The sequence below is a fragment of the Sus scrofa genome, chromosome 2, assembly GCF_000003025.6.
Source record: "Sus scrofa isolate TJ Tabasco breed Duroc chromosome 2, Sscrofa11.1, whole genome shotgun sequence".
NCBI lineage: Eukaryota > Metazoa > Chordata > Mammalia > Artiodactyla > Suidae > Sus > Sus scrofa.
In genome coordinates, this window is record NC_010444.4 from 70,605,936 (window position 1) to 70,631,654 (window position 25,719).

General features: G+C 39.4%; 2 pseudogenes; one reads left to right on the plus strand and one right to left on the minus strand.

Moving 5' to 3' along the window:
* On the plus strand, positions 7,617-15,404 carry LOC106507291 (annotated as a pseudogene).
* LOC100737421 overlaps positions 15,763-25,719 on the minus strand; it is a 33,649-nt pseudogene continuing 23,692 nt past the window's right edge.

Here is a 25,719-nt window from a genome sequence, read left to right on the forward strand (position 1 = left end):
GAATCTAACGCTATTAATATTGGGGGCGGGGGAAGGGCTAGGTCATAGAAACATACAGGAAATCTTCAAACAGTGGTACTATTCTCACTCCCATATCTCCCAGTCCTTTTTTGTCTGGAGATAAACATCATTTTCTCCTTTATCCTTCCAGATAGGTCAAGTAAGTGTGTGTGTGTGTGTGTGTGTGTGTGTGTGTATACAAGCCGAAGAAGGATGGTCCCACGCAGAAACTAAAATCTGATGAATTGTCTCATGCATCTGAATCTACTGAAAAGAGATTTAAATCTATGCTGGAGGGAGATGGACCAGTGATTAATTGATAGGAATAAAACAAAGAAATGAGAATTTATCGGTTTGAACATCCAAAGAAAAAATGAGAAAGAGAATGTATTCATAATATCCTACACGATGCATCTAGATCAGATTCATATATCACAAAATGATAAATATTTAGATAATAAAACAATAGACATTGACTTTTGACTTATCCTAATTTATTATATAATTATATTATGCAAGGAGAATTATGGTTTAAGATAATAAGAGAACTATATACCCATATTTTTCGGAGAAGAAAACAAAAAAAAGCTGAAAAATATATAAGTAGCTAATTTAGAAATACAGAGTTACGGAAAACAAAGTTTTTTGTGGGGGGTCACAGTAAGGACTGGGGGATGTAGCTTTTCAGAAGGCATAAGGTATTATTTGAGTTTTATATGTATAGACACACACACACAGAAACCTGAATTTATATTTTAAAGGGATTATCAAACTCTAGGAAAAACTTTTAAAAAGGTTCACTTTGCAAAAATAGAATGTATTTTGAGAACCACAGATTTCAACCATTTAGAAAAAATCCTATAATCACGCTGATGGAAAAATGAATAGGATATTACTTTCCACAGTTCCTAGTAACAAGCATTTTATGAATATTTTCACAGCAATCCATAGGGAAGTTGCTATTATCTGTCTCCATTTCACAAATGAAGAAATTGATGGCAGCGTTTTGGAACATGTTCATATTTCATTCAAGTTGTCAGTAGATATCATTTTATTTCAAAATTGTTTATCAAACTTTATTTTCATTAATAAATGTTATTCTAACATAAACAAAGAGTATGTAAAAATGGTTTCATAAAATATAGTTTTCTTTTGTTGTAGTTAAATATATCGATCGCATTATTATTTTTTCTGCTTTCTGCCTCATATCTAGGAAGATATTTCCTATACTAAATGTTTACTAGTAAACTTTAGTAAGTATTCAAGAATTGGGAAAATCCAAACTTCCTAAACATGCACACAAAAAAATATTATAATAAAATATTTGATGCAAAAGTCTTTAATTATTAATGAATTAATCAATACAAATCATAATTAGGCAAGATTTACCTGTAGAAGAACAAATATTTATACTTCAGGAATTCATAAAGAAATTTTATTTTTTATTATTTATTTTTTTTGGCTTTTTGCCCCTTCTAGGGCCGCTCCTGCAGCATATGGAGGTTCCCAGGCTAGGGGTCTAATCGGAGCTGTAGCCACCAACCTACACCAGAGCCACAGCAATGTGGGATCTGAGCTGCATCTGCAACCTACACCATAGCTCATGGCAACACCGAATCCTTAACCTACTGAACAAGGCCAGGGATCGAACCCACAACCTCATGGTTCCTAGTCGGATTTGTTAACCACTGTGCCACGACGGGAACTCCTAGAAAGAAATTTTAGCTAATATTTGTATGAAAATTTTTTTCCAGTCTTGATAAGTACCAGGAATCATTTGAGAAAATGCATTGCAGCATTATTAAATCATCAAGGAGGAGTTCCTGTTGTGGCTCAGTGTTTAACGAATCTGACTAGGAACCATGAAGGTTCAGTCCCTGGCCTCGCTCAGTGGGTTAAGGATCTGGTGTTGCCATGGGCTGTGGTGTAGGTCACAGACTCAGCTCGGATCTGGCATTGCTGTGGCTCTGGTATAGACCAGTGGCTACAGCTCTGATTAGACCCCTAGCCTGGGAAGCTCCATATGCCATGGGTGCAGCCCTAAAAAAGACAAAAAGGCAAAAAAAAAAATCAAGGAGATAGAAACAACCTAAATGTACATTAAGGGGTGAAAGAATAGGAAAATGTGGTATATACATACAATGGAACATTAGCCTTAAAAAGGAAAGAAATCCTGTCATGTGCTACAGCATGCATGAACCTTGAAGGTATTATGCAAAGTGAATTAATCCTGTCACAAAAGAACAAGCAGCAATTCCCATTGTGACAGTGGAAACAATCCAACTAGGAACCACGAGGGAACCATGAGGTTGCAGATTCGATCCCTGGCCTTGCTCAGTGGTTAACAATCAGGCGTTGCCATGAGCTATGGTGTAGGTTGCAGATGCAGATCAGATCTGGCATTGCTGTGGCTGTGACATAGGCCGGCAGCTGTAGCTCAGATTCGACCTCTAGCCTGGGAGCTTCCATTTGCCGTGGGTGTGGCCCTAAAAATACAAAAGACAAAAATACATACATACATACAAAAGAACAAACATTGCATGATTCCACTTACATGAGGTATCTAAAGTAGTCAAACTAAAAACAAACTAGAATGATGGTTTTCAGTATATGGGGTAAGGGGAGCAGGAGAGTTGTTTGATGGGTGCACAGTTTCAGTCATGCAGAATAGGGGGGTGGTTCTGAGGATCTGATGCACGTAGATGTACATGTGATCGAAACTACTGTAATGTACACTTGTTATTTATTGGCAGGGTGAATTTTATGTTCTGTGTTTTTTGTCACAAAATAAATTTGACAAAATATAATACACATTCCTAATATATAACTCAAAGAATAGAAAGATCTCCCTTAATGTGGAAAATATTTTAAGAGCATTAAAACCTTTTAAAAAATATGTTTTCTAGTTCTAGACAAGATGGTGTAGACTCTCGTTTCTTTTATTCTCTCTGCTAAATACAATTTAAAGTAATCAAAAAGACAATTGTACAAAAGATGAAAAGAGGAAGGCAGACTGGCAAAGGACCTCAGCACTTGAGAAATGATAGAACTATGAGGTCTTTAGGTTTTCTCTCCTGTTTATCTCATACTAATCACCAGAGGAGCTTGCAGCCTAAGATTGGCAACAGACACGAACAAACAAGAAGAATCCTAAAAAAAAACCCTGTTCCCTTTGACCAAAAGATCGGGGCATGGGAATCTCAGAACAGATACACTTTTGACAATACTTGCCCTATCCTACACCAACCCTCTCCATGATATCAGTGGGGACTGACTGGGAAGTATTCATGCCTGTTACCCACCAAAGAGCATCATATGCCCAGGTGGGCACTTTCCTGCCTGCTGACCTGGTCTCTACTGACTATCTAATCCAGCAGCATCAAGTGACCCAGGAAGTCACTCTGCTATCCCAGTGGCAGCATCAATAAGAGCAAGCCAGATACCTGGTCTCATGCCCCCACCAGGCAACGGCAAGCAGCCCAGGTGGGAGCTCTCCTATTCAATGACACATCAGCAGACAGAGCTGAGAATCTGTCCCTTTGTTTCCAACGGGTGTTGTAGGAGATAGCTATTGGATTACTACCAAGGAAGACTAAGAAGGTAGTTTGGACATTTGCCTCCAATTCAGTGGCAGCAGGAAACCCATGGAGGCACCCCCCTTTCTCTTTTCTTGCTGGAGATGGAGTAGGAGTCTGAACTTCTATTCCCACCCAGAGGTGGCAAAGGGCATCCTTCATTCTCGAAATTACAGAGGAAGGGAGAATCTTGGAGAGGAAGGCTCTGGAGAAAGGGACTCTCAATGCTGCACAAGAAGTGCTGAGTAGACACCTCGTAATGCAAACATGAAGTAATAGAATATGCCAAAAGTATAAAACCTGAACTACAGGGTGAGAGCCCACGCTGTATTTTCAGAGTGTCCTCCAAACTCTGCATAAACGAGGTAGAACAATAGCAAGCACTCCAAGGGCTCTGAAAACTAAATTGTCATGGGAATCATGACACACAAAATGATATCAGCATCTGTTGATATACCTAAGGTGAGTGCCTGCAAAAATGGAAGATCCCAAGTCTCCCGATATAATATGAAAATGTCCATAATACAATAGGAAAATCACTTATCATGTCAGAGACAAGGAAAATCACAACCAGAACACAGGTAATCATAAGATGCCAACCTTGACATGACACAGATTTTGGAATTAAATGATGAGAATTTTAAGGTGGCCATCACAAAGTGTTTGAAGGAAAAAAATTAGAAATACTCTTGACACACAAATATGGAAAGTTTCAGCAAAGAACAGAAGATATAAAAACAAATGAAGGAGTTCCTATCATGGCTCAGTTGTAGTGATTCTGACTAGTATCCGTAAGGATGTGGGTTCGATCCCTGGCCTCACTCATTGGGTTAAGGATCCAGGGTTGCTATGAACTGTGGTGTAGGTTGCTGACACAGCTTGGATCCCGTGTTGCTGTGGCTGTGGTATAGGCCCTAAAAAGATAAAAAATAAAATAAAACCCCTAGCCTGGGAACTTCCATATGCTGCAGGTGTGGCCCTAAAAAGACAATAAAATAAAATAAAATAAAATAAAAATAGCTGAGCTGAAAAATATAATAACTGAAAGAAAAACGTCATTAGATGGCTCAATACTAAATTAGAGGTGGCAGATAATAGAATTGGTGAATTTGAGTTCATATCAGTAGAATCGACCATATGAAAACATAAAAGAGAAAATAGATTTAAAAAATGAAGAAGACTCAGAGACCTATGAGATGTTAGCATATTAGGTAATATTTATATCTTTAAAGTCACATAAACAGAAACACAAGATTGTGATGATGAGAAATATTTTAAGAAATATTATCTTAAAATATCCCAAACTTGGTAAAAGTCATAAAACTACAGATTTAATAAGGCCTGACCTCAAATAGGCCTTTTGCCCTGGCTTCCCCAAAACCAAGCCAAGACATATTATAATTAATCTTCAGAAATCTCATGACAAAAAAATTTTAATTTCATCTAGGGAGAAAAGACAAATTATCTATAGGGAAGCAAAGATTCAAATGCCAGTGGATTTCTCATCTGAAATCACAAAGGTTAGGAAGAATGGCAAAAAAGTTTTTCTTTTTTTTTTGATAGGCAAGAAATAAATTTATTAAGATAGGACTCTTGTGAGAGATAAAAGCAGGCAGGCAAGGAGGCTATGGCAAAATATTTTTTCAAGTGGTGAAAAAAAGTAATTGTCAACACCAAATCCATATTCAATAGAAATATTGGGAAAATAAAAACTTTACAGAACAAGAAAAACTAAGAGAATTTGCTTTAAGAATGTGAGAGAATGTGTTTGAACAGCACATATGCTGATCAAAAAAGGTAAAAGAAGTTCTCCAAAGAGAACAGAAGTGATAAAAGAAGGTGGCTTGTGGAGTTCCCATCGTGGCTCAGTGGTTAATGAATCCGACTAGGAATCATGAGGTTGGGGGTTCGATCCCTGGTGTTGCTCAGTGGGTTAAGGATCCAGCGTTGCTGTGAGCTGTGGTGCAGGTTGAAGACGTGGCTCAGATCCTGCATTGCTGAGTCTGTGGTGTAGGCCGGTGGCTACAGCTCCAATTAGACCCCTAGCCTGGGAGCCTCCATATGCCATGGGAGTGGCTCTAGAAAAGACAGAAAAAAAAGAAAAAAAGAAGGTGTCTTGGAACTTCAGAAAGGAAGAAAGAACACTGAAATGGGAAAAAATAAGGATAAAATAACCTATGTTCTCATGATATTTTTATTTATGTTTGACAGCAGAAGTAAAATTTATAACACCATCTTATGTTAGAGCTGTAGCCACTGGCCTAAACCACAGCCACAACAATGCCAAATCCGAGCCATGTCTTCAACTTACACCACAGCTCATGGCAACACCGAATCTGTAGCCCACTGATCAAGGTCAGGGATCAAACCTATGACCTCATGAATGCTAGTCAGATTCATTTCCACTGAGCCACAACAGGAACTTCTCTACTGTACTTTCTAATACAAATAACTAGAAGGTAAAGCCTCCAATGGCAGAATTCTCAACATGCACCTAGTAATTAGATCCATGTATAACCATTGTGAAAGAACTCTCTATCCATTTGTGCCTAATCTTGTGGACTTTTAGACAAAAATGTGATCATGATGCTGCATCTCAATAAAATGCAACCTGATTATCACCAATTGTCTATTCATAACCTGCATCTGAAGGACATTTACCTGCCAAGGAAAAAGCATGGGTTGGTCTGCATCTCCTGGAGATCCCAATTCTGTTTTCACTAAAAGGATTTCATGTTCTAGAAAGGTTTATAGGGCACAATGAGTGAGGTGAGATGGTATTTAGCTGGATGATAGAGCTGCCATTGGGACAGATTTTTGTTACTTCTTTGAAGATGATGTGCATCAACTTGGCAAGATATTCTCCTCTAGGTATGTGAGTAAGGAATGCAAAAACCATCCTGTATATACCATTGTGGAAAGATGTAATTAATTCTCAATGTCATCTACTTTTTCTTAGGGCTGAAAGCCAAGATGCATCATCTCCCTTCCCCATACTTAGAATATTTTAACTAGCACATGACTCAACAGTTCCTAAACATTTCTGAAGGATTTCTTTATGCCACCATAGTCACATGAGCCATTTCAAGTGAATTCAACATCCAGACAGAAAATCAATAAGAAAACAAAGTGAAAGAAGCCACTCACAAAGCCCATGGACATAATCCTGTTTCTATGAATTGTCCAAAATAGGAAGCTCCAAAGAGATAGTAGATTAGTGGCTGGGGTTGGAGGAGAGGAAAATGGAAAGAAACTGATAATAGGTTGGAATTTCACATTGGGGTGATACACATAACCTAAAATTAGATAGTTAGATAGCAGTGCTGGTTGCACAAATCTGTAAATGTACAAAACCATAGAGTTGTACACTGTAAAGGGCTGGATTTTTTTTTTTTTTTTGGTCTTTTTAGGGCCACAGCTGCGGCGTATGGAAGGTCCCAGGCTAGAGGTCAAAATGGAGCTGCAGGAGTTCCCGTTGTGGCGCAGTGGTTAACGAATCCGACTAGGAACCATGAGGTTGCGGATTCGGTCCCTGCCCTTGCTCATTGGGTTAACGATCCTGCGTTGCCGTGAGCTGTGGTGTAGGTTGCAGACGCGGCTCAGATACTGCCTAGGCCGGAGGCTACAGCTCCGATTAGACCCCTAGCCTGGGAACCTCCACATGCCGCGGGAGCGGCCCTAGAAATGGCAAAAAGACAAAACAAAACAAAACAAAACTGGAGCTGCAGCTGCTGGCCACAGCAACAGCCATAGCAACACAGGATCCGAGCCAGGTCTGCAACCCTCAATGCTGGATCCTTAACCCACTGAGCAAATCCAGGAATCAAACCTGAGTCCTCATGGATACTAGTCAGGTTTGTTACCACTGAGCCACAGCAGGAACTCCAGGACTGAATTTTATGTTAAGTGAATCATATCTCCGTACAACATTTACTTAAAAATTCAATATAGACATTGTAGTCACAAAAATTATTGACTTAAATGAAACACAAAAAATAAAAGATTTTACAGCAGAAATGGGGCACTTTACAATTCTCCACCATGACACAATTAAATGGCAAAACAGATACTGGGGGTAAGTAACTGCCAAAATTATGATGGGCTCAGATAACTATTATATAACATATGATGAATAAATAAGCAAAAGACCAACACCCCAGTAGAAATATCATTAAAGATATATTTTCTAAGGTAGGATGAAATGCTGTAGAATATCAAAAAACAACTCATAACAAAACAGAGGGAGATCAAATTTGGCCAAATCTGTACTTTCCCTTGGAATTTATGCAATGTCAGAAAATACTGACGTAATAACCATATCTGACTGTTGTACATGATGTGGCCAAAAGTGCCAAGAAAGGCTTTTGCTGAAAACAGAAATAGGTTCTACGTTATACCTAAACATGACGCTGGGAAATGAATTTTCAGATACAACTATTCTTGCAAAACCTGCAACGATCATGAGATTGGGGACTGTCTTCCCATTTTTAAATGTGGGAATAATGATGATGCTTATAAGCTCAGAATATATTCCTAGGCTATAAATGGATTTGACTGTATTTTCACTCTGTGTGCCTAAATCCACAACCCACATATAGAATATATTTTATGACCACCTGTCCTGATGAACAAGGGAAAAATACATCAAATTTGTTGATTAAATCACACAAACATATCTAATAAAAAAAATTCAATATCTAGAGAAAGGCAAATAATCACATGTAAAAATCTATGTCAGAAAATTTAATTTACCATCTAATTTCTATTTTTACTTACAATAATAATATTTGATGTGCAACTTTGAGTTTATTTAGTCTTGACTCAGAAATGTAGGTGACTTTGCCAAAATGACTTCCCAAGACATGATTCTGGATTATTTACAATATTTCTGCTACAAGTAATTTGAGAATTAATAGGTTCCTGAACAATAAGGAGTTTATTATTTCCCACAACAACATTATATTGCATGAGCCCCAGAGGTCAAAGATTAACTGGTTGAATCAAAAATTCATTAAAATCCAAAATTTTGAATGTTTATATGCATAAGTTGACCCATGCATTGTAACAAGACAACCACATTCTCACCAAAAACAAGTCCAAAGACAAAGAGAAAAACCACTATATTGTGCTCTCCTTTTTTAAGTATAAAAACTTGCTTCTAAGGAGCTCTGAGCAGAGTTATTGGTCAGAGTGTCTAAGCCACCCCCGGGGCACCATCCTAGAATTTTCTGATTGGCTCCAAAGACTCCACCATTTCTCTCAAGGGTAGGAGAAGAGTTCATTTCACTTGAGCCCTTGAGATGGTGAACACAGAAACAAAACCAAATTCTACCAGAAAGAAACCTGAGGGTGAGAGGTGAGGGAAAATGTTGCTTGGTGGGTATGTGCCTTCCACATCTAATTTGAGTGCAAGCCTCATTTCCAAATCATGCCTCCTCTCCAGCTTCACCCATTCTTAAGGAAAATTCAATTTACCAATAGCGCTGGGGACATATAACCTTAAATGAAAAACAGAACCCAGAACCATGTGTCACAGTATGATATCCAGAACACTGTGAATTTTCCTGCTGGTCTTGGGCTGATGATTAAAGTATAAGAGTTTGTCTCCAATCTTCCATGTGGTCAAAGCTGGGTCATCAATGAAGACATGATATAATAGCCTATTGGTTTCAAAAAGGTGTGAAAGTTTTTCAGGTATGGAGCTAGACGATAAGGAAATCCTGAATGAGAGTGGATTGACTCATCCTTCAATTCATATTTCACATCTCAATTTTGTTCTCTGACATCTTTCCCACACATATTCTGAGCTAATGCTTATGGGAAAATCAGATTTGGATAAGCTCTTGCTTTTAAATTTGAGTATATCTTTTCATGCAGCAATAAAATGAATAAAATGAATGGAGTTATGAAGTTAATGTGTGTGTGTGTGTACATAACAAATATATCCCTCCACTGATCCTGATAGCCTTAAGTTCTAATCATGTACAAGCAGAGACCTTACTAGGTTTAGATGCATGGTAAACACAACTGCATTACAGTTTTTAAGCACTGTTCTGTAGACACCATTCCCATGTTCCTTTGTTTTCTTGCATACCATCCAGTCATCAACCTTCATTCTCCTTAGCTTCTCAAAACACTGACTGAGATTTCATTTAATTTTTCCACAGTAGAACAATCCCAGGTGATTTTGCGAGTGATTTATATTAAAGTAATGCTCTGTACCTAAATTTTTATTGAAATATAATTAATTTGCTATACAGCAGTGATTCAGATATATATGTATATAATTTTTCATGTTCTTTTCCATTATGGTTTATCTCAGAACATTGAATATAGTTCCCTGTGCTATATAGTAGGACCTTGTTGTTTATTCATTCTATATAGAATAGTTTGCATCTGCTAATCCCTCACTCCTAGTTCATCCCTCCCCCACCATTCCCATCTTTGCATCCATAAGTCTGTTCTCTGTGTCTGTGAATCTGTTTCTTTTTTCTTTTTCTTTCTTTCTTTTTTTTTTTTTTTTTTTTTTTTTTTTGTCTTTTTGGCATTTCTTGGGCCGCGCCCGCCGCATATGGAAGTTCCCAGGCTAGGGGTCCAATCGGAGCTGTAGCTGCCAGCCTACGCCAGAGCCACAGCAACACAGGATCCGAGCCACGTCAGCGACCTACATTACACCTCACGGCAACGCTGGATCCTTAACCCACTGAGCAAGGGCAGGGATCGAACCCTCAACCTCATGGTTCCTAGTCGGATTCGTTAACCACTGCACCACGACAGGAACTCCTAGATATTTTTAGTAGTGTGCCTAATTATCACATCACAGGATTCTTTCATCTAGAAACTAATGTCATCACTCTAAGTAATAAGCCATGATAAGAATGTCATCAGGCACACAAGTTCTCAGAGTCATTACTATATAGAAGCCTGCATTCGAAAGATGTTGGATAAAATGCATCATAAAGGAGAGAAAACCCCAGGGGATGTTGTCATTGACATATGAAGTAAAACTGATTTGATATCTTGGAACTATTTGATAAAAAATTTTAAAAGAGGAACAGTAACCATAGTAACACATAATTGAGGGTGTATATCATATCAACGGTGGAGGTTGGGGGAGACCCAGTGATGACTTTCTGCTGAAGATTAAAGTTCTCTCTTATGAGGCGAGAAATACAGTCATGCTCCAAAGCTGCTCAGAGTGTGTAAAATTATGACCAGTGATTCTCTTTTCCCCCTCAGACCCCTCAATCTGTGTGCAGCCAGAGCTGCGTTCCAGGATTCAGGAAAATTTCAGAGGAAGGAAAGCCCATTTATGCTTTCTTTGAGTTTTTTGCCCAGGGAGAGAAATTTCCAATCAGACAGGTAGGAAACATGTAACTAGTTGATGATTACTCCGCCGTGTAAATTATTTCCCAATAAAAAGAAAACCAAGGCGATTGGCAACAAGAACATAGCGTTCCATCTCTCTCAAGGCATGCCTTCACTCACCCTTTCAACATATCCATATTTCAATCACCGTTGTTTCCCAGTTATGTGTAATCTCTTGTCTGCCTGTGCCCTTCCAATCAGGCTCCACTGTGGCACTGATTCCAAAGGACAATCTCACTCTGAAGTCTCATCAGGGACCAGGCTGAAGTCTGCCATAAAATATAACCTATAGAATGAATCATCCAGGCAGGGTGCCTTGAAAGCTTGAGACCTATACTTTCACAGGCAGATGAGAAGCACACAGTAGGTACATATAAATCGTTATAGAAATAATTTGTACTAGGTCTGGAACACTGTGAGAGTTACCAAGTGTGTATATAATTAAGTAGCACCAGGACCCTAACCTCTGGGATACTTCAATATAGGAGAGGAGCATGTAAAAAAGAAAAATAACACAACATCCTAATTGAAATCACAACCTAGAGCGCCTAAAAGTCGCTATTGCATGAGACAGAAACTTGAAGACAACTATCAAAGTAAAATGTGTTGAAAACAAACATATGGTTAGCTAAGGGGAAAGGGGGAGGGGATTAACTGGAGATTAGAATTAACAAATACACAATACTGTATATGAAATTGATAAACAACAAGGACCTACTATGTAGCACAGGGAGCTATACTCAATATCTGATAATAACCTATCATGGAAGAGAATCTGAAAAAGAATATAAAGATGAATATATATACATAAATATATAATTGAATCACTTTAATGTACACCCAAAACTAACACAACATTGTAAATCGACTATACTTCAATTTTTTAAAAGTAAGGCTAAAAAGGATATTATTATGAAATAGGAAATGCAGACAGATTAATTAAATAGTGCTTATATTTTCTAAAATACAAAGAATGTTGTAAGGATTAGAATTCTTCCATAAATACTATGCAATTCCAATCATCTTTTTTATTAAAGTATAAATGATTTACAATGTTGTGCCCATTTCTGCTGTATAGAAAAGTAACCCATTCTTTTTTTCATATTATCATCCATCATATTCTATGCCAAGAGATTGATATAACTCCCTGTGCTATACAGTGATCTTAATAGTAGGATTCATCAGGTTTCGACCACTTGGCAGATACATAGCTATGAATTCTTATTCATTCTCAGGTATGAATAAGTTAATTTTTAAAAAAGATTTCCCTAATGCTATAAAAATTGATTGTAATGATCATTGTACAACTACAAATATAATAAAATTCATTAAATAATAAAAAAAAGAAAAAGAAAAAAATAAAAAGACTTCCCTATCTCATGAACTCACTAAAGGATTTGCAGCATCAGTAAATGTTTAAAACAAGAAAGAGATATAAAAGAACACAGGACAGGGGACCCACAATAAAACATACACGTTTGTTTGTGCTACGTGTGCTCTGGAAAAATAGAGAGAGGCCAGGGGCGGTTGGCTCTATGAAGAGGGAATGAGTATCTGGGGAAAATAAATGTGACTGAGAATTACTATGATTGTTTTAGAATTATATACTATTGCATGAGAATTCACTATGAAAAATAATAGGACCTTTAATGGAGGAGTAGGCTATCACCTATTTTTATAAATAAAATGTAATCAAAACTGTCATGCCCATTAACTTACATATTGTCTAGGACTGATTTTGTGCTGTGACAACAGAGATGAGTAAGTGTCGCAGAGACTGTATGTCCTGAGAAGCTGAAAATATTTATTACCTGCCACTTTACAAAAAAGTGAAACCATGCTTTAAGGAGTAAATTAATGGAAAATTGTTTAAAATTCACCTTATTCTTCAATAATTAAAATATTTCCGCCCCAAATAAATATATAACAGCAATACCAATCCTCTCTGAATCCAAATTATTCCAACTCCATCAAACTATTTTCAACAATTATATGGAAAAATTGTACAAGAATGGTCACAGCAAAATGGCAAAGTAGAATGAGGAAAGATTTGTTCTACCAGGGATCAAGTTAGACACCAAAAGCAACCAGTAGAAATTAAGGTAATGATAAAAATAGGATGCCCCAGGAGGGTGAGGTAAAGTTTCTTTCTCTGTAAGAGGATAAATAAAGAAATCTTTTTTAGGGGAGTTCCCTTTGTGGTGCAGCAGAAACGAATCTGACTAGGAATGATGAGGTTACGGGTTCAATCCCTGGCCTTGCTCAGTGGGTTAAGGATCCGGTGTTGCCATGAGCTGTGGTGTAGGTCACAGACACGGCTGAGATCCCACATTGCTGTGGCTGTGGCTATGGCATAGGCTGGCAGATGTAGCACCAATTAGACCTAGCCTGGGAACCTCCATAGGCTGTAAAATTTAAAAAAAGAAATATTTTTTATTAGAGTTTAGTTGATATATAGAGTTGTGTCAATTTTTGCTGTACAGCTTAGTGACCCAGTCATACATATATCTATTCATTCCTTTTCTCATATTATCTTTCATCATGGTATATCCCAAGAGACTGGATATTGTTCCCCATGCTGTACAATAGGACCTCATTCCTTATTCATTCTAAAGATAATAGTTTGCATCTACCAACTGAAACTCCTCATCCACCCCACTTCCTCCCCCATCCCCTTTGTCAACCACAAGTTTGTTCTTTATGTCCATGAGTCTGATTCTGTTTGGCAAATGTGTTCATTTATGCCATATTTTAGATTCCACATATAAGCAATATCATATAGTACTTATCTCTTTCTGAGTTAGTTCACTTAGTATAAGAATCTCTCGTTGCATCCAAGTTGCTGCAAATGGCATTATTTTGTCCTTTTTATAGCTGAGTAGTATTCCATTGTGTATATGTACCACATCTTCATAATCCATTCATATGTTGATGGACGTTTATGTAGTTCCATGTCTTAGCTATTGTGAATAGTGCTGCAGTGAACATAGGGGTGCTGCATATATCTTTTTGAATTGTAGTTTTGTCTGGATATATGCCCAGAAGGGGTATTGCTGGATCATATGACAGTTCTATATTTAGTCTTCTGAGGAACATCCATACTGTTTTCCATAGTGGTTGTACCAATTTACATTCCTACCAATAGTGAAGAAGAGTTCCCTTTTCTCCATACCCTCTCCAGCATTTGTTATTTATTGACTTGTTAATGATGGCCATTCTGACTGGTGTGAAGGAAATCTTTGACTTCACCAGGAAAACTATAGAAACCATGGCAATAGAATACTTAGCATGAGGAAGACATTGGGGACAGCAGGGAAAAGCGTTGGGAAGAATTCATGTCCTTGGTGATATCACTGAACCCCAAGATGAGCCAACCACACGCTGAAGATCCAGGCTGTCTCACTGTAGCTGAAAGCATTCTTCCTAGGTTATGAAAGTAGACTCTTTATCTGGTATCTGAGATGACATAAGAGGCAGTATATATGCATAATGACCACGTTAAAAACAAGTCCATAGTGAAGCATTTGTGAAACTGAAACACTGTCATTGATTTTTCCCAAGATGCAGAGCAGTGTTCCATCCAGTGCCTAGCTCAAGAATATTCAAATAGGAAGAGAAATCACTGCCTCCCCAAGGACTTGACCTTCCTGAGCTTTGATGATTTTCTGGGGATGTCACTGGCCTGCACGGCTCTGTGCTTCTGTGTCATCACGCTGGGGTTTTGTGGGTCTTTGTGAAGCACAGAGACATCCCTATAGTCAAGGCAAATAATAGAGTTCTCAATTATGTCCTTCTCATCTCCCTCCTCCTGTGCTTCCTCTGCTCCTTACTCTTCATTGGCCATCCCAACACAGCCACATGCATACTCAGACAAATCACATTTGCAGCTGCGTTCACTGTGGCTGTTGTCACTGTTTCCGCCAAAACTCTTACTGTCATTCTGGCATTCAAGGCCATGAAACCAGGAGGAACCATGAAGAGATTGCTAGTAACAGGAACTTCTAACTGTGTCATTCCCATCTGCTCCCTGACCCAAGTGATTATCTGTGGAGTCTGGCTGGGAACCTCTCCCCCTTTCCTTGAGATAGACACTCATTCTGAGCCCAAGAGCCTCGTCATCATGTGCAACAAAGGCTCCGTCAATGCCTTCTACTCTATCCTGGAATACCTGGGCTCCTTAGCCCTGGGGAGTTTCTCCTTGGCTTTCCTTGTCAGGAACTTGCCTGATAACTTCAATGAAGCCAAGTTCCTGACCTTCAGCATGCTGGTGTTCTGCACTGTCTGGGTCACCTTCCTCCCAGTCTACCACAGCACCAAGGGCAAGGTCATGGTGGCATGGAGATCTTCTCCATCTTGGCCTCTAGTGCTGGGCTACTAGGTTGCATCTTTTCCCCAAAGTGCTATATCATTCTTATATGACCTGATAAGAACTCCTCAAAAAGTACTGTTGTCAGTCAGTGACCTCATAAACTAGAAAAAATATTTAAAAGGCAAAAATTAAAAGTGCAAAAAGTTGGAGTTCCCATTGTGGAAATGAACCAACTAGTATCCATGAGGATGCAGGTTTGATCCCTGGCTTCACTCACTGGATTAAGGATCTGGCATTGCCGTGAGCTGTGGTGTAGGTCACAGATGCGGCTGGGATCCCAAGCTGCTGCAGCTGTGGCATAGGCTGGCAGCTGCAGCTTCGATTCAACCCCTGGGCTGAGAACTTCTATATGTGGCACCTGTAGCCCTAAAAAAGCAAAAAATAAAAATAAAAATCAATAAAAGCACAAAAAGTTATAGACAAAAGAGGACAAACTACATTTTTTTTCCTTTAGAATTACTTTATTAAAACATAAATGTAGGGTCTGGGGCTCCCAGTGCTATAAACATTTTATAAATACCCACTCCCAGTCCGAGCAGGGTGAAGAGGCAAGAGTGACCACTGGACTAACCTAATTTTAATAACCTAAAGTTATTCAGTTACCTATGGGCTTTCATCCTCTCCTAGTTATACAGTGAAGATCATGGCAAATAGGAAAACGCTCAATATGGTCTTGGCTCCCCATAACCCCCATTTCCTCCACTGCCTCCTGGACCATAATTTCCTCCACCATATGGAGCCACCATGTTCCTGCTCTCACCAAAGTTTCCATTCTTCATTGGACCATAATTAGAAGGTTGCTGGTTATAATTTCCAAAATCATTGTAAATTCCACTTCCACAATTTCCTCCTCCATAGTTGCTACCTCCAGAGCCCCTTTTCTGGTTGCCATATCCAGGTCCTCCACCACCATATCCTCCTCCTCCATAACCAGGGCAGCTTCCAAAATTGCCACCTCCAGGTCCTCCTCCATATCCATAATAGCCATCCCCCAGTCCAGGGCCTCTTCCATAACCATTATATCCTCCTTTATATTTCCTTCCAGGTCCTGCTCCAAAATTTCCACCACCCCCACAAGAATCTCCTAAACCAATGTGGCCCCCTCTTCCACTTGTAGAACTTTGGACTTCCTGCATTTCTTGTCTAGACAAGGCCTTTCCTACTTCTGCATGATGACCATTGATGGTGTGGTACTTCTGCAACACAATCTTGTCCACAGGATCATGGTCATCAAAAGTAACAAATCCAAAGCCTCTTTTCTTTCCAGACTGCCTGTCAGTAATTATCTCAATGGTATCAATTTTTCCGTATTTCTCAAAGTAATCTCTAAGATGATGTTCCTCAGTATCTTCCTTAATTCCACCAACAAACAGCTTCTTGACAGCTAAATGAGCCCCTGGCTTTTCAGATTCCTCTCTTGCAACAGCGCGTTTGGGGTCAACCACTTTCCCATCAACTGAATGAGGTCTGGCAGCCATGGCAGCATCAACCTCAGCCACGGATGAGAAAGTTACAAAACCGAATCCCCTCGATCTTTTGTTTGAAGGATCCCTTAAAACCACACAGTCTGTAAGTTTTCCCCATTGCTGGTAATAGTTCCTCAGACTTTTTTCTGTGGTTCTGGAGCACAAGCCACCAATAAAGAGTTTATGGAATTGCTCATTTATTCTCTTTTTCCTCTTCAAAGGAACAGATTTCAAAGTTGTCTCCATCACGAACTCTGTTGCTTCAGCCTGATTTCCCACAGCTGAGGAAGATGAAAGAGATCTCAGGGGTGAATGCATACTGAACTGGTCCTGGTCCTGCAATGAAAACCTGAGCTGCTGCAGGAAGAACCCTTCTAGCGATGCTGCTACTGCTACTGCTGCTGCCTCTGGAGTGGCTGCTGTCCTTGGATCAATCTTGAGCACCTTTCAGTTTTCCTGCAAAACACCATTTCCATAGAATGACCTTTCCTGACCCAGTCATCCAAATCCATATCACTCTATCTCCCCATTAATTTTCCCAATTTTTAAGTATATATTATTATCATCTCTTTATTTCATATTGATTTTTCTAAGCTGGAAAAAGGAAGGGAGACTAATATGGACTTGACTATTTTCACTGAAATACTTATTCACTCAGCCCTTAGAAGTGCTCAGATACATTTTTTTGAAAAAAAACTATTCAAACTCAAAAAAATGCTTTCTAATTTTTTCTACTAAATGGACTCATCTGCACTTATATAATGATATGACCTCTTTTATGGTAAGCTTCAATCGTCACTATGATTTTTTTGTATGTCTTTTTAGGGCCACACCTGTGTCATATGAAAGTTCCCAGGCTCAGGGTCAAATTGGAGCTATAGCTGCTGGCCTACACCACAGCCACAGCAATGCAGGAACTAAGCCATGTCTACGACCTACACCTACACCACAGGTCACAGCAATGCTGGATCCTTAACCCACTGGGCAAGGCCAGGTACTGAACTGGCGTCCTCATGGATCCTAGTCCTCATGGATCCTAGTAGGATTTGTTACCCCTGAGCCACCCACCTGAATCACCCACCTCAGCCACAGGGAACTCCTGTCACTATGATTTTAAATCCTTTCTCTGTAATCCTTTATTTAGGACTCAGGTCACAATAATCTGTTTAAAATGTAAACCTAATCAGCACACCCTTTTAAATCTGTCATTTCTGTCTTCAGAAGATACTTTTAAAGGGGGAAACTAAAAATAATTTCACTCATGTTATCCTGCCATAATTGTTAATACTATCCCTTGACATCTCTCTCAAGATGTCTCAGTTTGGAAGGGAAATTACTTGACCCTCCTATTTAAAGAGCACCTGGGTGGGACGGGGGGGGGGGGTGTTGTTGTTCATTTTAATGATTTTTATTTTTTCCATTATAGCTGAGAGCACCTGTTACATGCCAAGTTATATAAAATCCATGATTCAGAATTTCACTTAAGTCGTTGCCCCAGGTTATTTTAATTTCGATGAGAGAAAAGGGTTATAGACTAAAGGCTGTCTATTATGGTGTTAGGTATGATTAAGTGCTGTGATAATAAAGTCAACACAGAGAGAGAGAGAAACATGGAGATCTGGAGGAAGAGACAGAGGAAGGAAGAGACAAGAAGGGGGAAAGAAATTAATGAATGACAATTATTGATGATAAAGAAGTTGGGGAAGGCCAAACTGAAGACATATTTGAAGCAGAGAACTGAATTCTGTACCCAGGGCTGGGGATCAGATCTGAGCTGCAGCTGCCAGCCTAGCCTCAGCCACAGCAACGTGGGATCAGCATGGGATCAGCGCACCAGGACCAGGATCCGAGCTGCGACTGCCACAGCTTACAGCTCACCACAATGCTGGATCCTTATCCTTAACCCACTGAGCAATGCCAGGGATCGAACCTGCATCCTCATTGATACTAGTCAGGTTCCAAACCTGCTGCACCCACTACAGGAACTCCAAGAACTGAATTTTTAAAAAGAAAGGAAAAAGACCAAACAATTTGTGTATAAAAAAAAAATTCAGAGAGAACAATACAAACAGCGAATGGCCAAATACCACTTCTACTTCATAGTGATTTTTGGTTTTTAAAAAAAAAAATCTAGGAGTTCCCGTTGTGGCTCAGCGGTTAACGAATCTGACTAGGAACCATGTGGTTGCAGGTTCGATCCCTGGCCTTGCTCAGTGGGTTAAGGATCTGGCGTGGCCGTGAGCTGTGGTGTAGGTCGCAGACGATCCCGCGTTGCTGTGTCTCCGGTGTAGGCCGGTGGCTACAGCTCCGATTGGACCCCTAGCCTGGGAACCTCCATATGCCACAGGAGTGGCCCTCAAAAGGAAAAAAAAAAAAAAAAAGACAAAAAAAAAATCTGGCCCATTATCCCAAGAAAGCTTTGTACACAAAACTATACAAAACCTTGAAGATGTCTTAAAACTAACACCAAAGAAATAACTTTTAACAAGGTAGCTCTTATTTTAAGAGCTACTCCTTACTAATTTATGAGATTTTACAAAAGAAAGTATATAAATGAACACTCTTGCCATCCAAATGGATTCTACACTCACCAGAAGAAGCTGGCTTGGAAAACTGGTCAATGCAGGTTTGTTCTCAAACTGTCCTCGGACCCACTCCTGAGATGCAGGCAGCCTGAAGCTTGCTGGAAAATGAACTAACCTCTGCCTCAGATTCCCCTTTTATAGAGGAAGAGTGTGGATAACCCAATCGGTGGATAATCCAGAGAAGACACCCTATCTCAGATCAAAGGGATTAGAGAGATTCCTGAGTCTTTACACACAAACTGAGGCTACTGACACCTTCTGATACTATTGTGGATGAAAAAAAAATTACTATGTTTGTATATAGGGGTGGTATTTGCAGTCTCTACCAACATTTTCATGTTTTCTTTCGCTCAATAAGGACATATTCTACAAAAATCAGAACGGAAGTCTCTCTGTAAAAAAATACCCATAAACTCATGTTTCAACATAGTAAAATAGAGACTGTTTAAATGTTTTTCAGTAAAAGAAAGCCTAAATTTTTGTTAGCAAGTCTGTAATGTCTATATCACGCAGCAATTCAAAAGAAATTAGTGTTTTGTGCACTTACACATAATTACTGATAAATTTGGGATTATTTCAACCATCGCTCTTTCCCCATCCTTTGACCTAAATAGTCTAACCCTCTTTACTTCACTGACTATGATATAACTCTTTCATTATTCCATTGTTCCCTCTATAAACTTATTAGTTGCAATCATATACAAATCATTGTGTGGTTAATTTGGAGATTACATTATGAATTCTTCATTTAATATGATCTAATACAGATACTTTTACCACCTTTCCCAAAGGCTAATTCCTTAGAACACTTTCAATTCCATTTCAACTTTCCTGACGTTTCTACTACTACTGTCATGCATTTTAATTTTCCACATACTTTGCATATATTTATACACATAAATAAACAAAATATAAAATACATATGTATCTAGAGATACTTATAGAATTACTTGTTTTATTTGTATTTATATATATATGTATATATATATATATATATATATATATATATATGTACATTTTTTGTGTGTGTCTTTTTAGGGCTGCACTCATGACATAAGGAGGTTCCTGGGAGTTCCCATTGTGGCTCAGTGGTTAACGAATCCAACTAGGAACCATGAGGTTGTGGGTTTGATCCCTGGCCTTGCTCAGTGGGTTAAAGATCCAGCGTTGCAGTGAGCTGTGGTGTGGGTTGCAGACGCGGCTCGAATCCCGTGTTGCTGTGGCTCTGGTGTAGGCCGGCAACTGCAGCTCCCATTGGACCCCTAGCTTGGGAACCTCCATATGCCAAGGGAGTGGACCAAGAAATGGCAAAAAGACACACACACACAAAAAGGAGGTTCCCAAGCTAGGTGTGGAATCGGAGCTGTAATCACTGGCCTAAACCACAGCCACAGCAATGTGGGATCTGAGCTGCATCTGCACCTACACCACAGCTCAGATAAACACCGGCTCCTTAACCCACTGAACGAGGGCAGGGATCAAACCTGCGTCCTCATGGAGGCTAGTCAGATTCGTTTCCACTGAGCCACCATAGGAACTCCTGCATTTATTTCCAAATTATTTTTTCATTTACTCTTTGTTCCTTCCTGAGTTCCTGGTTTTCAATCTAAGACTATTTTCCTTTGGACTTAATAACTCTCTCTAGTATTTTGCCTAATTCGAAGCTACTAACAATGAAATGTTTCACTTTAAGTCTTTCTAAGACATCTTTATTTGGGACAATATTCATGCTGGGTATAGAATTCTGGTTTGAAATGAGATTTTTTGCACTTTAAAAAGCTGCCCTGTTGATACCTATCTTACTTTATTTTTTATTTATGTTTGGACATCACCAGTTAGCCTTTCTCTTGCTTGTTTGGCCTCTGTATTTTCTAAAATTCTTTTTACATGAACTTTGGATTTTTGACCATAATGTAGCTCATCATTGTTTCCTGTGTGTTTACTTTGCTTAAAGAATGTGAGTTAGGAAAAAAAAAAAAAAAAAAAAAAAAGAATGTGAGTTAGAGTTCCCTTGTGGCTCAGCTATTAACAAACTCGACTAGGATCCAAGAGAATGCAGATTCGATCCCTGGCCTCAGTGGGTTAAGGATCTGGTGTTGCATGAGCTGTGGTGTAGGTCACAGATGTGGCTCAGATCTGGTGTTGCTGTGGCTGTGGGGTAGGCCAGCAGCTGCAGCTCTGATTCAGCCCCTAGCCTGGGAACTTCCATATGCCGTGAGTGCAGCCCTAAAAAAAAAGAAAAAAAAAAAGTGAGTTAACTTCCTCTGTGGGTTGATGTATTTCATTCATTTGGAACTCGCTTGTGTATTTTCACTTGCAACATCAATTCCTCCCCTAGTGCCCTCTACTCTCCTTTTAATCACATCCCACTTCTCTTTTAACTCTGTCCTGTGTTTTGTAATATTGTTCACACTGTGCTTTTGCTGGGATATTTGCTTCTGAACTGCCTTGCAGTTTATTCAACTAGCCTTTTTGGGAATCAAAACCTTCTGAATTACTTAAATTCTCAGTTTCAGTTCTAATATAAACACAATCCATAGCTTCAATATTTAAAAAAAGGAAGTACAGTTTCAGAATGTGGAGAAATTTTATTCCTCTGTATACAATAAAATTCAAACAGGAAAAAATTATAGCTTGGATCCTGTTAAGATATAGCAGGAGTCAGAATACACCAGAATTCACCAGAAGGACAGAGAAGGTGGAAACGTGGATGGGAGAAAAATTTGTGTTACGTATATCTGGTAGAGTCCATCAAGCCAAATTATGTAAATACAGTAGTTCTGCCAAATAAAACAAAATGTTGAAAATCCAGAGGAAAGAAGTCAAACTTTAAAAAGTGCTCCACAAAAGATGATTTTAAAAAATACTCTGTGTGAATTCTCTTACAACAGTAAACCTTATGAAATCTCAATACAGATGAAGGATAATGGATCAAACTTAACTTTTGACTTGAGATGTGCTGTAGTCATAAAACACTGTATTTAGAGGCTGAAAAAGAAGAAAAGATAAATCTTATTCTTCATTTTGATGTGAACTACATTTTGAAATGATAATATTGTAATTTCTTTGGTTAAATAGAGATGTTATAAAAAATAAAACCAACATCCTCTGTTTTCTTCCTTTAATGTGTGTTCTACAAAATTTTAAATTACATAGGTTACTTTGTTCTATTGGTATTGATGTTGGATGGATAATAAAAATGTCTGAAGTGTAATTATATGTGACAATGTGACTGGCCTAAAGGATACCCAGATAGCTGGTTCAACTTTATTTCTGGCTGTGCTGCTGAGGGTGAGTCTGAAAGAGATTAGCATTTGATTCCCATAGACTAAGTTAAGAGATCCACCTTCCCCAATATGGGTGAGTATTATCCAATCTGCTGAGGGCCCAGATAGGGGGAAAAAAGGGTAAAGGACTGAAAATTTAAAGTGAATAATCAGGTATGCATTTTAAACAGATCACTGTCCTGGCTTGGTGGGTTATGAACCCAACTAGGATGACAAGAATGAAAGTTCGATCTCTGGCCTCACTCAGTGGGTTAGGGATCTGGCATTGCCATGAGCTGTGCTGTAGGTTGCAGAAGTGGCTCAGATCTAGCGTTGCTGAGGCTGGGTCATAAGCCAGTGGCTGCAGCTCCAGTTCAGCCCCTAGGCTGGGAACCTCCATAGGCCATGTTTGTGGGCCCTAAAAAGACAAAAATAAAAAATCAAATAAACAGATCACTATGATTAGAATCTCATGATTAGATTATAAGAACAAAGGATTTGGACTCTAATTCCTAATTTATTGCACTATTCCATTCAAAAGATAATATATTTGCATAAGTGTACTTGAGAAGATAAAATTTAAATATTAAAGGAAAAAAGTTTTAATCTTTGATGAGTATAGATGAGTATGGATTTGGCACTGGCTAAAGACCTTCCCCTTTCTATCTTTGTCTCACATCAGATTCATGACATCCCAGAATCTCATTCTCAATGTGTAGTGCCTGTACCAGCAGTATCAACTTCACTTGGGAACCTCTTAGAAATGAAAATTCATGGAGTTTCCATCATGGTTCAGTGGAAACGAATCTGACTAGTATCCATGAGGACGCAGGTTTGATCTCCGGCCTTGCTCAGTGGCATAAGAATCTGGCGTTGCTATGAACTACAGTGTAGGTTGCACACACACAGCTCACATATCGTGTGGCTGTGGTGTAGGCTGGCAGCTGCAGCTCCAATTTGACTCCTAGCCTGGGAACTTCCATATGCCTCAGGTGCAGCCCTAAAAGAGACCAAAAAAAGAAAAGAAAAAGAAATGAAAATTCTCCATTCCCACCCAGACCTACTTGGGTAGGAGTCCAGCAATCTGAGTTCTAAAAACCCTCTAGAGGATTGTAATGCACTCTACAATTTGAGGCACATTTCTCCAGGGAGAGATGGAAAATAGAATATTCAAATGAGCCAAGAACATTCTCCATGGATGGCAGTTTTTGACTCTCATTTTAATCAGTTGTCACATTTTATTTTGGTTGTTGTTTTGGTTTGTTTTGTTTTGCTTTGCTTTTTAGGGCTGAACCGAGGGCATATGGAAGTTCCCAGACTGGGGGTCAAATTGGAGCTTCAGCTGCTAGCCTACACCACAGCCACAGCAAATGGAGATCCAAGCCACGTCTCCAACCTACACCACAGTCCACAGCAACACCAGATCCTTACCCTACTGAGCAAGGCCAGGGATTAAACACACATCCTCATGGATACTAGTCAGGTTCACTAACCACTGTGCTACAACAGGAACTCCCTATTTTATTTTTAGAGAGAAAGCTGGGAAAAAATAAGGCCCAACTTCACAGAAGGGACTATGAAACTGAGGCCAAGTAAAAACTAGTTTAAGCTCTATACATCCAGTAAGGCTGACCAGCTGCACAGTCCAGAGGTCGGTTACAAGAATAATTTCCCAGCCTGACAATGAGTTCAGTGCCGTCAATGGGAGACCTTGGAGAGTTCCTAGCAAGTATGTGGGAACAAGAGACTGCAGGGGCTCCAGGCCTACAGCAGTGAAGAACTTGAAAGTCCTTTGTATTTTATAAATATCTTAAAAGCATTTGTTCTGGGTGGTCCAGGCAAACACATGGACCATGCTAGGGATGGGTGGGGGTAGTCTGGGAAGTGTCTGTATTGGGCAGTGATGAGTCCAAGAATGGATCTGGATCTTTTACAGCCTCTGCAGAAAACAAGTAACTTCTGAAGATATCAGGAGGCAGATGGGGAAAGTGAAGAAAGCAAGGAAGAGACTGATTCTGGCCTTGAGGACAAATGGGATTGCCAGGGAGATAGAAACAAAGAGGAGCCAAGAAACCCTGAAAACACAGTGATAAAGGCAAGGAAGGAGAGGAGCACCCCCACCAAGAATAGGGTTCCTTTTAGTTGGGATATTTTAAACCATAAAAGTATGAGGATTTGGTGCCAGAATTACCAGAGAAGCCAGGTCACTGAGGATAGCATTGGACATCAGGCTTAGAGAGGATCAGTTTGTAGGGGACAAAACTACCTTCTATTCTTCCGCAAGTTGCAGCCTACTGCTTTTTAATCATGACACGTTTCTTCCAGCTGCGTGTTGCGGACCCATGAGTGATGCTGGCGCATGGCAATGAAGTAACTTCTGTGGGTGGCACAGGTCTTTACCAATGACCTAAATAAAGCATCCAGCAGAAAAATAGAATGACTGTTGATTCAGACATTGACCTTTCCTAACTTTGCCAAACCCCTCAGAGCTGTGTTCTGCCACAACTCCCAGCTACTTGCAGGGATATGCACAGGACATCAATCTCAGGGCAGGTAGTCCCCAGAGACTTGCTGGCCACACCCTCTCCAGCGTTTATTTTTTGTAGACTTGTGCGTGTGTGTGTGTGTGTGTGTGCGTGCGCGTCTTTTTTTTTTAGGGCTGCACCAGCACCATATGGAAGTTCCATATGGTGAAACAGAGCTACAGGTGCTGGCCTACTCCACAGCCACAGCCACAGCAACACAGGATTGAGCTGCATCTGCAACCTACTCCGCAGCAATGGCATATCCTTTTTTTTTTTTTTTTTTTTTTTTTGCAATGGCATATCCTTAACCCACTGGACTGAACCCTCATCTTCATGGATACTAGTCAGGTTCTTAACCCTCTGAGCCACAATGGCAACTCCCTGTTTGCAGACTTTTTGAAACTAAATTTATGGTTACCAAAGGGGAAATGTTAAAGGAGGAATAAATTAGAGGGTTGGGATTGACATAGGCACACTACTATATATAAAACAAATAGGTAACAAGAACTTTCTGTATGGTACAGGACCTATTCAGTACTGTGTAATAACCTATATGGGAAAAGTA